This window comes from Oncorhynchus clarkii, chromosome 5 (assembly GCF_045791955.1).
Source record: "Oncorhynchus clarkii lewisi isolate Uvic-CL-2024 chromosome 5, UVic_Ocla_1.0, whole genome shotgun sequence".
Classification (NCBI taxonomy): domain Eukaryota; kingdom Metazoa; phylum Chordata; class Actinopteri; order Salmoniformes; family Salmonidae; genus Oncorhynchus; species Oncorhynchus clarkii.
Window position 1 is genome coordinate 5,223,301 of NC_092151.1, and position 14,086 is coordinate 5,237,386.

At 51.5% G+C, this 14,086-nt stretch overlaps 1 protein-coding gene across 8 annotated transcripts in view; it reads right to left on the reverse strand.

The window, feature by feature from the left end:
• Window positions 1-14,086, reverse strand: part of LOC139408269 (transcription factor 4-like) — a 397,078-nt gene that overhangs the window by 17,475 nt on the left and 365,517 nt on the right. The gene's annotated exons all lie outside the window — the stretch shown is intronic.

The window sequence follows — 14,086 nt, forward strand, 5'->3', positions numbered from 1 at the left end:
TTTTCTCTATAAGTGATCAGCTAGTCTCCCTTTCAGCAAACTCCCCTTCCTCCTTCCCTATCTACCTCCTTCCCTCTCTCTTCCTTCCCTATCTACCTCCTTCTCTCTCTACCTCCTTCCCTCTCTCTTCCTTCCCTCTCTTCCTCCTTCCCTCTCTACCTCCTTCCCTATCTACCTCCTTCTCTCTCTTCCTCCTTCCCTCTCTCTTCCTCCCCTCTCTTCCTCCTTCCCTCTCTCTTCCTCCTTCCTTCTCTTCCTCCTTCCCTCTCTTTTCCTTCCCTCTCTTCCTTCCCTCTCTTCCTCCTTCTCTCTCTTCCTCCTTCCTTTTCTCTTTCTTCCATCTCTTCCTCCTTCTCTCTCTTCCTCCTTCCTTTTCTCTTCCTTCCCTCTCTTCCCCCTTCTCTCTCTTCCTCCTTCCCTCTCTCTTCCTTCCCTCTCTTCCTCCTTCTCTCTCTTCCTCCTTCCATCTCTTCCTCCTTGTCTCTCTTCCTCCTTCCTTTTCTCTTCCTTCCCTCTCTTCCCCCTTCTCTCTCTTCCTCCTTCCCTCTCTCTTCCTTCCCTCTCTACCTCCTTCTCTCTTTTCCTCCTTCCCGCTCTTCCTCCCTCCCTCTCTACCTCCTTCCCCCTCTCTTCCTTTCCTAACTTCCTCCTTCCCTCTCTTCCTCCATACCTCTCTTCCTCCTTCCCTCTGTTCCTACTTCCATCTCTTCCTTCCCCAGATGTGTACTACTGCTGTTGACCTGCAGAGGGCAGCCTCCCCCTGTGCATCACAGAGAGGGAGGACCCGGTCCCAATCTACACCCCCCCACCCCACACACACACACTACTACACCCCCATGTTCTATCCTCCTCCTCTCTCCTCCCTCGCTTTCTCTCTCTGTCCTAACTAAACCTGGATGGCAGTAATAGTGAAGCCGCTCAGATCCGTTCAGGCAGGTAAAATATAAAATGCTCTCTCTCCCAGGGAGCCTCTCTCTCCTCAGCGGAGCTCAGCGATTCCCATCCATCTGTCTACTATCATGTCCGCCAACACAACTGACAATTATCTTAATACCCATATGTTTAATTGTGGGGCTCCTAATTCCCCCGACGGATCCTCTAGATCCAGCAGGAATTCAGATTTTGGCACAAGTTATTTTTCTCCCTCTTCTCTTCTTTTCCTCTGTCACTCTCTCTTTACGTCGTACGGTGTCATTCTACCTCTCTTCTCTCTCCCTCTCTCTCCCTTCTCTCCCCCTCTCTCTCCCTTCTCTCTCCATCTCTCTCCCTTCTCTCTCCCTCTCTCCCCCTTCTCTCTACCTCTCTCTCCCTTCTCTCTCCCTTCTTTCTCCCGTCTCTCTACCTCTCTCTCCTTTCTCTCTACCTCTCTCTCCCTTCTCTCTACCTCTCTCTCCCTTCTCTCTCCCTCTCTCTCCCTTCTCTCTCCCTCTCTCTCCCTTCTCTCTCCCTCTCTCTCCCTCTCTCTCCCTTCTCTCTCCCTCTCTCTCCCTTCTCTCTCCCTTCTCTCTCCCTCTCTCTCCCTTCTCTCTCCCTTCTCTCTACCTCTCTCTCCCTTCTCTCTCCCTCTCTCTACCTCTCTCTCCCTTCTCTCTCCCTTCTCTCTCCCTCTCTCTCCCTCTCTCTCCCTTCTCTCTACCTCTCTCTCCCTCTCTCTACCTCTCTCTCCCTTCTCTCTACCTCTCTCGCCCTTCTCTCTCCCTCTCTCCCTTCTCTCTCCCTTCTCTCTACCTCTCTCTCCCTTCTCTCTCCCTGTCTTGTCTATAAGTCCAGCTAAGCCTCTGACAGTGCAACTGGAGATGTCAGCTACACCTCCTTGCTTGATGCAAATATCAGAAAATGTCGAGCGGCTTTGTGGGGAGCGTACCGACAGGCAGAGGGAGAGGGATGCGTTCCAAGCCAGCTGCGTTTGTTTGCTCCTCGTCTTTCATCACAACACAAACCCCAAATGCCAAATGGCACCATCCTGGCTGGGGATAGAAGGTTCTGGTGTACATATTTAATAAAGGTTTTATATTTTAAAACTCTGCTAAATTAGTATGATGATGTGTGGGCGGATGAACATGCAGGGCGGCTGGGGAGATGGTTTCCTAGAGTCACCCTGTCACTTGTGCCACTATTAATCAAGAGGATGGCGCTTCACAGTCCCACACTCCACCTGTCTGTCTGTCTGTCTCTGCTTGTCTGTCTGTCTACCTGTCTGTCGGCCTTCAAGCCTGTCTGTCTGTCTGCCTGAAGAACAGTACTCTGACTATGCAGGATTCAGGAAGGAGGTGAAACGAAGGAGGAAGGAAGGAGGTGAGGAAGGAGATAAATCGATGGAGGAAGGAAGGAGGTAAGGAAGGAGGAAGGAAGGAGGTAAGGAAAGAGGAAGGAAGGAGGTAAGGAAGGAGGTCAACCGAAGGAGGAAGGAAGGAGGTAAGGAAGGAGGTAAACCGAAGGAGGAAGGAAGGAGGAAGGAAGGAGGTAAGGAAGGAGGTAAGGAAGGAGGAAGGAAGGAGGTAAGGAAGGAGGAAGGAAGGAGGTAAGGAAGGAGGTAAACTGAAGGAGGAAGGAAGGAGGAAGGAAGGAGGTAAGGAAGGAGGTAAACCGAAGGAGGAAGGAAGGAGGTAAGGAATGAGGTAAGGAAGGATGTAAGGAAGGAGGAAGGAAGAGGTAAGGAAGGAGGTAAGGAAGGAGGAAGGAAGGAGGTAAGGAAGGAGGTAAACCGAAGGAGGTAGGAAGGAGGAAGGAAGGAGGTAAGGAAGGAGGTAAGGAAGGAGGTAAACCGAAGGAGGAAGGAAGGAGGAAGGAAGGAGGTAAGGAAGGAGGTAAGGAAGGAGGAAGGAAGGAGGTAAGGAAGGAGGTAAGGAAGGAGGAAGGAGGTAAGGAAGGAGGTAAGGAAGGAGGAAGGAAGAAGGTAAACCGAAGGAGGAAGGAAGGAGGTAAGGAAGGAGGTAAGGAAGGAGGAAGGAAGGAGGTAAGGAAGGAGGTAAGGAAGGAGGAAGGAGGTAAGGAAGGAGGTAAGGAAGGTAGAAGGAAGGAGGTAAACCGAAGGAGGAAGGAAGGAGGTAAACCGAAGGAGGAAGGAAGGAGGAAGGAAGGAGGTAAGGAAGGAGATAAGGAAGGAGGAAGGAAGGAGGAAGGAAGGAGGTAAGGAAGGAGGTAAGGAAGGAGGAAGGAGGTAAGGAAGGAGGTAAGGAAGGAGGAAGGAAGGAGGTAAACCGAAGGAGGAAGGAAGGAGGTAAGGAAGGAGGTAAGGAAGGAGGAAGGAGGTAAGGAAGGAGGTAAGGAAGGAGGAAGGAAGGAGGTAAACCGAAGGAGGAAGGAAGGAGGTAAGGAAGGAGGTAAGGAAGGAGGAAGGAAGGAGGTAAGGAAGGAGGTAAGGAAGGAGGAAGGAAGGAGGTAAGGAAGGAGGTAAACCGAAGGAGGAAGGAAGGAGGAAGGAAGGAGGAAGGAAGGAGGAAGGAAGGTGGTAAGGAAGGAGGAAGGAAGGAGGTAAACCGAAGGAGGAAGGAAGGAGGTAAGGAAGGAGGTAAGGAAGGAGGAAGGAAGGAGGTAAGGAAGGAGGTAAGGAAGGAGGAAGGAAGGAGGTAAGGAAGGAGGAAAGGAAGGAGGTAAGGAAGGAGGTAAGGAAGGAGGTAAACCGAAGGAGGAAGGAAGGAGGAAGGAAGGAGGTAAGGAAGGAGGTAAGGAAGGAGGTAAACCGAAGGAGGAAGGAAGGAGGAAGGAAGGAGGTAAGGAAGGAGGTAAGGAAGGAGGAAGGAAGGAGGAAGGAAGGAGGTAAGGAAGGAGGAAAGGAAGGAGGTAAACCGTTTCTGGGTCAAGTGCAGAGCAGAACTGTTTCTCTCTTTCCTCCAGCAGGAGAGACCGTCAGCAGCAATAACACTCCAATCTGCTGAATCTATTCTTCAATATGCGGAATCAGAAGGGTTCTACATTTTCTCCTAACATTAGTTTCCACAGGAAGGCATGCTAACGGGTGTAGTCGAGAGAGCGGCAGCATGGCCCTGCAGCCCTCCCTGTAGTCATCGTAGAGAGGGGACCTGTAGTCATCGTAGAGAGGAGACCTGTAGTCATCGTAGAGAGGAGCTGTGTGGTGATGAGACCTGTAGTCATTGTAGAGAGGAGACCTGTAGTAATCGTAGAGAGGAGACCTGTAGTCATCGTAGAGAGGAGACCTGTAGTCATCGTAGAGAGGAGCTGTGTGGTGATGAGACCTGTAGTCATCGTAGAGAGGAGACCTGTAGTCATCATAGAGAGGGGACCTGTAGTCATCGTAGAGAGGTGACCTGTAGTCATCGTAGAGAGGGGACCTGTAGTCATCGTAGAGAGGAGACCTGTAGTCATCGTAGAGAGGAGACCTGTAGTCATTGTAGAGAGGGGCTGTGTGATGATGAGACCTGTAGTCATCGTAGAGAGGAGACCTGTAGTCATCGTAGAGAGGAGACCTGTATTCATCATAGAGAGGGGACCTGTAATCATCGTAGAGAGGAGACCTGTAGTCATCGTAGAGAGGGGACCTGTAGTCATCGTAGAGAGGAGACCTGTAGTCATCGTAGAGAGGAGACCTGTAGTCATCATAGAGAGGAGACCTGTAGTCATCGTAGAGAGGAGCTGTGTGGTGATGAGACCTGTAGTCATCGTAGAGAGGAGACCTGTAGTCATCGTAGAGAGTAGACCTGTAGTCATCGTAGAGAGGAGACCTGTAGTCATCGTAGAGAGGAGAACTGTAGTCATCGTAGAGAGGAGAACTGTAGTCATCGTAGAGAGGGGCTGTGTGATGATGAGACCTGTAGTCATCGTAGAGAGGAGACCTGTAGTCATCGTAGAGAGGGGCTGTGTGATGATGAGACCTGTAGTCATCGTAGAGAGGGGCTGTGTGATGATGAGACCTGTAGTCATCGTAGAGAGGGGCTGTGTGCTGATGAGACCTGTAGTCATCGTAGAGAGGGGCTGTGTGCTGATGAGACCTGTAGTATCGTAGAGAGGGGCTGTGTGCTGATGAGAAGTGTGACAGACAAACAGGAGCAGATGGCATAAGGAGTTATGCACTAATGCTGTTAACGCTCGCCTGGATCATTCGGCTAGGGCTGCCTGACTCCCCCTAGAGCATAGTACAGTCGGCTACAGCACCTCAGCCTGGCTGCTGTCTCCCCTACACACTCATGCTCCCCTGCTCCCCCACTCCACAGGAGCACAGAACACCTTCCTGACCTGGATTGGCTGGTGCTGCCTGACTCCCCCTAGAACATAGTACTGTACTGCAAATCCCTGCTCCCACAGAGCCACAGCCCAGCACCTCTGTCTCGCTGTCTCTGTCTCTCTCTGTCTCTCTCTCTGTCTCTGTCTCTCTGTCTCTCTCTGTCTCTGTCTCTCTGTCTCTCTCTCTCTGTCTCTCTCCCTCTCTGTCTCTCTGTCTCTCTCTCTCTCAATTCAATTCAATTCAAGGGCTTTATTGGCATGGGAAACATGTGTTAACATTGCCAAAGCAAGTGAGGTAGATAATATACAAAATATACATCTCTCTCTCTCAGGGAGACCCCTGATGATGAGGGACAACAGGGACAAGGTGACCAGCCACAGGAAGAGCCCACATAGCCTTAGCTAGCCTTAGTTAGCCTTAGTTAGCCTTAGCTAGCCTTAGTTAGCCTTAGCTAGCTTTAGTTAGCCTTATTTACCCTTAGTTAGCCTTAGCTAGCTTTAGTTAGCCTTATGTACCCTTAGTTAGCCTTAGCTAGCTTTAGTTAGCCTTATTTACCCTTAGTTAGCCTTAGCTAGCCTTAGTTAGCCTTAGTTAGCCTTAGCTAGCCTTAGTTAGCCTTAGCTAGCTTTAGTTAGCCTTATTTACCCTTAGTTACCCTTAGCTAGCTTTAGTTAGCCTTATTTACCCTTAGTTAGCCTTAGCTAGCCTTAGTTAGCCTTAGCTAGCTTTAGTTTGCCTTATTTACCCTTAGTTAGCCTTAGCTAGCTTTAGTTAGCCTTATTTACCCTTAGTTAGCCTTAGCTAGCTTTAGTTAGCCTTATTTACCCTTAGTTAGCCTTAGCCACACCAACTGTGGAATAGATAGATAGTATGGATAATATATAGTAGGGATGGGATGTTTATTACACAGCAACTCAAAACTGTCCCTCTGTGGAGAAGGGTTGGGAGCAGAAGGGACAAATCAGAGACAGGCCTCTCTCTCTCTGCTCTGACAGCACCTTACGACAAGAGACAGGCCTCTCTCTCTCTGCTCTGACAGCACCTTTCAACAAAAGACAGGCCTCTCTCTCTCTGCTCTGACAGCACCTTGCGACAAGAGACAGGCCTTTCTCGCTCTGCTCTGACAGCACCTTTCAACAAGAGACAGGCCTCTCTCTCTCTGCTCTGACAGCACCTTACGACAAGAGACAGGCCTCTCTCTCTCTGCTCTGACAGCACCTTACGACAAGAGACAGTTCTCTCTCTCTCTGCTCTGACAGCACCTTTCAACAAGAGACAGGCCTCTCTCTCTCTGCTCTGACAGCACCTTTCAACAAGAGACAGGCCTCTCTCTCTCTGCTCTGACAACACCTTTCAACAAGAGACAGGCCTCTCTCTCTCTGCTCTGACAGCACCTTACGACAAGAGACAGTTCTCTCTCTCTCTGCTCTGACAGCACCTTTCAACAAGAGACAGGCCTCTCTCTCTCTGCTCTGACAGCACCTTTCATCAAGAGATAGGCCTCTCTCTCTCTGCTCTGACAACACCTTTCAACAAGAGACAGGCCTCTCTCTCTCTGCTCTGACAGCACCTTACGACAAGAGACAGGCCTCTCTCTCTCTGCTCTGACAGCACCTTACGACAAGAGACAGTTCTCTCTCTCTCTGCTCTGACAGCACCTTTCAACAAGAGACAGGCCTCTCTCTCTCTGCTCTGACAGCACCTTTCAACAAGAGACAGGCCTCTCTCTCTCTGCTCTGACAACACCTTTCAACAAGAGACAGGCCTCTCTCTCTCTGCTCTGACAGAACCTTACGACAAGAGACAGGCCTCTCTCTCTCTGCTCTGACAACACCTTTCAACAAGAGACAGGCCTCTCTCTCTCTGCTCTGACAGCACCTTACGACAAGAGACAGGCCTCTCTCTCTCTGCTCTGACAGCACCTTTCAACAAAAGACAGGCCTCTCTCTCTCTGCTCTGACAGCACCTTGCGACAAGAGACAGGCCTTTCTCGCTCTGCTCTGACAGCACCTTTCAACAAGAGACAGGCCTCTCTCTCTCTGCTCTGACAGCACCTTACGACAAGAGACAGGCCTCTCTCTCTCTGCTCTGACAGCACCTTACGACAAGAGACAGTTCTCTCTCTCTCTGCTCTGACAGCACCTTTCAACAAGAGACAGGCCTCTCTCTCTCTGCTCTGACAGCACCTTTCAACAAGAGACAGGCCTCTCTCTCTCTGCTCTGACAACACCTTTCAACAAGAGACAGGCCTCTCTCTCTCTGCTCTGACAGCACCTTACGACAAGAGACAGTTCTCTCTCTCTCTGCTCTGACAGCACCTTTCAACAAGAGACAGGCCTCTCTCTCTCTGCTCTGACAGCACCTTTCATCAAGAGATAGGCCTCTCTCTCTCTGCTCTGACAACACCTTTCAACAAGAGACAGGCCTCTCTCTCTCTGCTCTGACAGCACCTTACGACAAGAGACAGGCCTCTCTCTCTCTGCTCTGACAGCACCTTACGACAAGAGACAGTTCTCTCTCTCTCTGCTCTGACAGCACCTTTCAACAAGAGACAGGCCTCTCTCTCTCTGCTCTGACAGCACCTTTCAACAAGAGACAGGCCTCTCTCTCTCTGCTCTGACAACACCTTTCAACAAGAGACAGGCCTCTCTCTCTCTGCTCTGACAGAACCTTACGACAAGAGACAGGCCTCTCTCTCTCTGCTCTGACAACACCTTTCAACAAGAGACAGGCCTCTCTCTCTCTGCTCTGACAGCACCTTAAGACAAGAGACAGGCCTCTCTCTCTCTGCTCTGACAGCACCTTTCAACAAGAGACAGGCCTCTCTCTCTCTGCTCTGACAGCACCGTTCAACAAGAGACAGGCCTCTCTCTCTCTGTGCTCTGACAGCACCTTTCAACAAGAGACAGGCCTCTCTCTCTCTGCTCTGACAGCACCTTTCGACAAGAGACAGGCCTCTCTCTCTCTGCTCTGACAGCACCTTTCAACAAGAGACAGGCCTCTCTCTCTCTGCTCTGACAGCACCTTACGACAAGAGACAGGCCTCTCTCTCTCTGCTCTGACAACACCTTTCAACAAGAGACAGGCCTCTCTCTCTCTGCTCTGACAACACCTTTCAACAAGAGACAGGCCTCTCTCTCTCTGCTCTGACAGCACCTTACGACAAGAGACAGGCCTCTCTCTCTCTGCTCTGACAGCACTGTTCAACAAGAGACAGGCCTCTCTCTCTCTGCTCTGACAGCACCTTACGACAAGAGACAGGCCTCTCTCTCTCTGCTCTGACAACACCGTTCAACAAGAGACAGGCCTCTCTCTCTCTGCTCTGACAACACCTTTCAACAAGAGACAGGCCTCTCTCGCTCTGCTCTGACAGCACCTTATGACAAGAGACAGGCCTCTCTCTCTCTGCTCTGACAGCACCTTTCAACAAGAGACAGGCCTCTCTCTCTCTGCTCTGACAGCACCTTACGACAAGAGACAGGCCTCTCTCTCTCTGCTCTGACAGCACCTTACGACAAGAGACAGTTCTCTCTCTCTCTGCTCTGACAGCACCTTTCAACAAGAGACAGGCCTCTCTCTCTCTGCTCTGACAGCACCTTTCAACAAGAGACAGGCCTCTCTCTCTCTGCTCTGACAACACCTTTCAACAAGAGACAGGCCTCTCTCTCTCTGCTCTGACAACACCTTTCAACAAGAGACAGGCCTCTCTCTCTCTGCTCTGACAGCACCTTACGACAAGAGACAGGCCTCTCTCTCTCTGCTCTGACAGCACCTTACGACAAGAGACAGGCCTCTCTCTCTCTGCTCTGACAACACCTTACGACAAGAGACAGGCCTCTCTCTCTCTGCTCTGACAGCACCTTTCAACAAGAGACAGGCCTCTCTCTCTCTGCTCTGACAGCACCGTTCAACAAGAGACAGGCCTCTCTCTCTCTGCTCTGACAGCACCTTTCGACAAGAGACAGGCCTCTCTCTCTCTGCTCTGACAGCACCTTTCAACAAGAGACAGGCCTCTCTCTCTCTGCTCTGACAGCACCTTACGACAAGAGACAGGCCTCTCTCTCTCTGCTCTGACAACACCTTTCAACAAGAGACAGGCCTCTCTCTCTCTGCTCTGACAACACCTTTCAACAAGAGACAGGCCTCTCTCTCTCTGCTCTGACAGCACCTTACGACAAGAGACAGGCCTCTCTCTCTCTGCTCTGACAGCACCTTTCAACAAGAGACAGGCCTCTCTCTCTCTGCTCTGACAGCACTGTTCAACAAGAGACAGGCCTCTCTCTCTCTGCTCTGACAGCACCTTTCAACAAGAGACAGGCCTCTCTCTCTCTGCTCTGACAGCACCTTACGACAAGAGACAGGCCTCTCTCTCTCTGCTCTGACAACACCTTTCAACAAGAGACAGGCCTCTCTCTCTCTGCTCTGACAACAACTTTCAACAAGAGACAGGCCTCTCTCTCTCTGCTCTGACAGCACCTTACGACAAGAGACAGGCCTCTCTCTCTCTGCTCTGACAGCACCTTTCAACAAGAGACAGGCCTCTCTCTCTCTGCTCTGACAGCACTGTTCAACAAGAGACAGGCCTCTCTCTCTCTGTGCTTTGACAGCACCTTTCAACAAGAGACAGGCCTCTCGCTCTCTGCTCTGACAGCACCTTTCGACAAGAGACAGGCCTCTCTCTCTCAGCTCTGACAGCACCTTTCAACAAGAGACAGGCCTTTCTCTCTCGGCTCTGACAGCACCTTTCAACAAGAGACAGGCCTTTCTCTCTCGGCTCTGACAGCACCTTACGACAAGAGACAGGCCTCTCTCTCTCTGCTCTGACAGCACCTTACGACAAGAGACAGGCCTCTCTCTCTCTGCTCTGACAGCACCTTACGACAAGAGACAGTTCTCTCTCTCTCTGCTCTGACAGCACCTTTCAACAAGAGACAGGCCTCTCTCTCTCTGCTCTGACAGCACCTTTCAACAAGAGACAGGCCTCTCTCTCTCTGCTCTGACAACACCTTTCAACAAGAGACAGGCCTCTCTCTCTCTGCTCTGACAGAACCTTACGACAAGAGACAGGCCTCTCTCTCTCTGCTCTGACAACACCTTTCAACAAGAGACAGGCCTCTCTCTCTCTGCTCTGACAGCACCTTAAGACAAGAGACAGGCCTCTCTCTCTCTGCTCTGACAGCACCTTTCAACAAGAGACAGGCCTCTCTCTCTCTGCTCTGACAGCACCGTTCAACAAGAGACAGGCCTCTCTCTCTCTGTGCTCTGACAGCACCTTTCAACAAGAGACAGGCCTCTCTCTCTCTGCTCTGACAGCACCTTTCGACAAGAGACAGGCCTCTCTCTCTCTGCTCTGACAGCACCTTTCAAAAAGAGACAGGCCTCTCTCTCTCTGCTCTGACAGCACCTTACGACAAGAGACAGGCCTCTCTCTCTCTGCTCTGACAACACCTTTCAACAAGAGACAGGCCTCTCTCTCTCTGCTCTGACAACACCTTTCAACAAGAGACAGGCCTCTCTCTCTCTGCTCTGACAGCACCTTACGACAAGAGACAGGCCTCTCTCTCTCTGCTCTGACAGCACTGTTCAACAAGAGACAGGCCTCTCTCTCTCTGCTCTGACAGCACCTTACGACAAGAGACAGGCCTCTCTCTCTCTGCTCTGACAACACCGTTCAACAAGAGACAGGCCTCTCTCTCTCTGCTCTGACAACACCTTTCAACAAGAGACAGGCCTCTCTCGCTCTGCTCTGACAGCACCTTATGACAAGAGACAGGCCTCTCTCTCTCTGCTCTGACAGCACCTTTCAACAAGAGACAGGCCTCTCTCTCTCTGCTCTGACAGCACCTTACGACAAGAGACAGGCCTCTCTCTCTCTGCTCTCTGACAGCACCTTACGACAAGAGACAGTTCTCTCTCTCTCTGCTCTGACAGCACCTTTCAACAAGAGACAGGCCTCTCTCTCTCTGCTCTGACAGCACCTTTCAACAAGAGACAGGCCTCTCTCTCTCTGCTCTGACAACACCTTTCAACAAGAGACAGGCCTCTCTCTCTCTGCTCTGACAACACCTTTCAACAAGAGACAGGCCTCTCTCTCTCTGCTCTGACAGCACCTTACGACAAGAGACAGGCCTCTCTCTCTCTGCTCTGACAGCACCTTACGACAAGAGACAGGCCTCTCTCTCTCTGCTCTGACAACACCTTACGACAAGAGACAGGCCTCTCTCTCTCTGCTCTGACAGCACCTTTCAACAAGAGACAGGCCTCTCTCTCTCTGCTCTGACAGCACCGTTCAACAAGAGACAGGCCTCTCTCTCTCTGCTCTGACAGCACCTTTCGACAAGAGACAGGCCTCTCTCTCTCTGCTCTGACAGCACCTTTCAACAAGAGACAGGCCTCTCTCTCTCTGCTCTGACAGCACCTTACGACAAGAGACAGGCCTCTCTCTCTCTGCTCTGACAACACCTTTCAACAAGAGACAGGCCTCTCTCTCTCTGCTCTGACAACACCTTTCAACAAGAGACAGGCCTCTCTCTCTCTGCTCTGACAGCACCTTACGACAAGAGACAGGCCTCTCTCTCTCTGCTCTGACAGCACCTTTCAACAAGAGACAGGCCTCTCTCTCTCTGCTCTGACAGCACTGTTCAACAAGAGACAGGCCTCTCTCTCTCTGCTCTGACAGCACCTTTCAACAAGAGACAGGCCTCTCTCTCTCTGCTCTGACAGCACCTTACGACAAGAGACAGGCCTCTCTCTCTCTGCTCTGACAACACCTTTCAACAAGAGACAGGCCTCTCTCTCTCTGCTCTGACAACAACTTTCAACAAGAGACAGGCCTCTCTCTCTCTGCTCTGACAGCACCTTACGACAAGAGACAGGCCTCTCTCTCTCTGCTCTGACAGCACCTTTCAACAAGAGACAGGCCTCTCTCTCTCTGCTCTGACAGCACTGTTCAACAAGAGACAGGCCTCTCTCTCTCTGTGCTCTGACAGCACCTTTCAACAAGAGACAGGCCTCTCGCTCTCTGCTCTGACAGCACCTTTCGACAAGAGACAGGCCTCTCTCTCTCAGCTCTGACAGCACCTTTCAACAAGAGACAGGCCTTTCTCTCTCGGCTCTGACAGCACCTTTCAACAAGAGACAGGCCTCTCTCTCTCTGCTCTGACAGCACCTTTCAACAAGAGACAGGCCTCTCTCTCTCTGCTCTGACAGCACCTTACGACAAGAGACAGGCCTCTCTCTCTCTGCTCTGACAGCACCTTACGACAAGAGACAGGCCTCTCTCTCTCTGCTCTGACAACACCTTTCAACAAGAGACAGGCCTCTCTCTCTCTGCTCTGACAACACCTTTCAACAAGAGACAGGCCTCTCTCTCTCTGCTCTGACAGCACCTTACGACAAGAGACAGGCCTCTCTCTCTCTGCTCTGACAGCACCTTTCAACAAGAGACAGGCCTCTCTCTCTCTGCTATGACAGCACCGTTCAACAAGAGACAGGCCTCTCTCTCTCTGTGCTCTGACAGCACCTTTCAACAAGAGACAGGCCTCTCGCTCTCTGCTCTGACAGCACCTTTCAACAAGAGACAGGCCTCTCTCTCTCAGCTCTGACAGCACCTTACGACAAGAGACAGGCCTCTCTCTCTCTGCTCTGACAGCACCTTTCAACAAGAGACAGGCCTTTCTCTCTCGGCTCTGACAGCACCTTACGACAAGAGACAGGCCTCTCTCTCTCTGCTCTGACAGCACCTTACGACAAGAGACAGGCCTCTCTCTCTCAGCTCTGACAGCACCTTACACAAGAGACAGGCCTCTCTCTCTCTGCTCTGACAGCACCTTTCAACAAGAGACAGGCCTTTCTCTCTCGGCTCTGACAGCACCTTACGACAAGAGACAGGCCTCTCTCTCTCTGCTCTGACAGCACCTTACGACAAGAGACAGGCCTCTCTCTCTCTGCTCTGACAACACCTTTCAACAAGAGACAGGCCTCTCTCTCTCTGCTCTGACAACACCTTTCAACAAGAGACAGGCCTCTCTCTCTCTGCTATGACAGCACCGTTCAACAAGAGACAGGCCTCTCGCTCTCTGCTCTGACAGCACCTTTCGACAAGAGACAGGCCTCTCTCTCTCTGCTCTGACAGCACCTTTCAACAAGAGACAGGCCTTTCTCTCTCGGCTCTGACAGCACCTTTCAACAAGAGAGAGGCCTCTCTCTCTCTGCTCTGACAGCACCTTTCAACAAGAGACAGGCCTCTCTCTCTCTGCTCTGACAGCACCTTACGACAAGAGACAGGCCTCTCTCTCTCTGCTCTGACAGCACCTTTCAACAAGAGACAGGCCTGTCTCGCTCTGCTCTGACAGCACCTTTCAACAAGAGACAGGCCTCTCTCTCTCTGCTCTGACAGCACCTTTTAACAAGAGACAGGCCTCTCTCTCTCTGCTCTGACAGCACCTTACGACAAGAGACAGGCCTCTCTCTCTCTGCTCTGACAACACCTTTCAACAAGAGACAGGCCTCTCTCTCTCTGCTCTGACAGCACCTTACGACAAGAGACAGGCCTCTCTCTCTCTGCTCTGACAGCACCTTTCAACAAGAGACAGGCCTCTCTCTCCCTGCTCTGACAGCACCGTTCAACAAGAGACAGGCCTCTCTCTCTCTGTGCTCTGACAGCACCTTTCAACAAGAGACAGGCCTCTCTCTCTCTGCTCTGACAGCACCTTTCGACAAGAGACAGGCCTCTCTCTCTCAGCTCTGACAGCACCTTACGACAAGAGACAGGCCTCTCTCTCTCTGCTCTGACAGCACCTTTCAACAAGAGACAGGCCTTTCTCTCTCGGCTCTGACAGCACCTTACGACAAGAGACAGGCCTCTCTCTCTCTGCTCTGACAGCACCTTACGACAAGAGACAG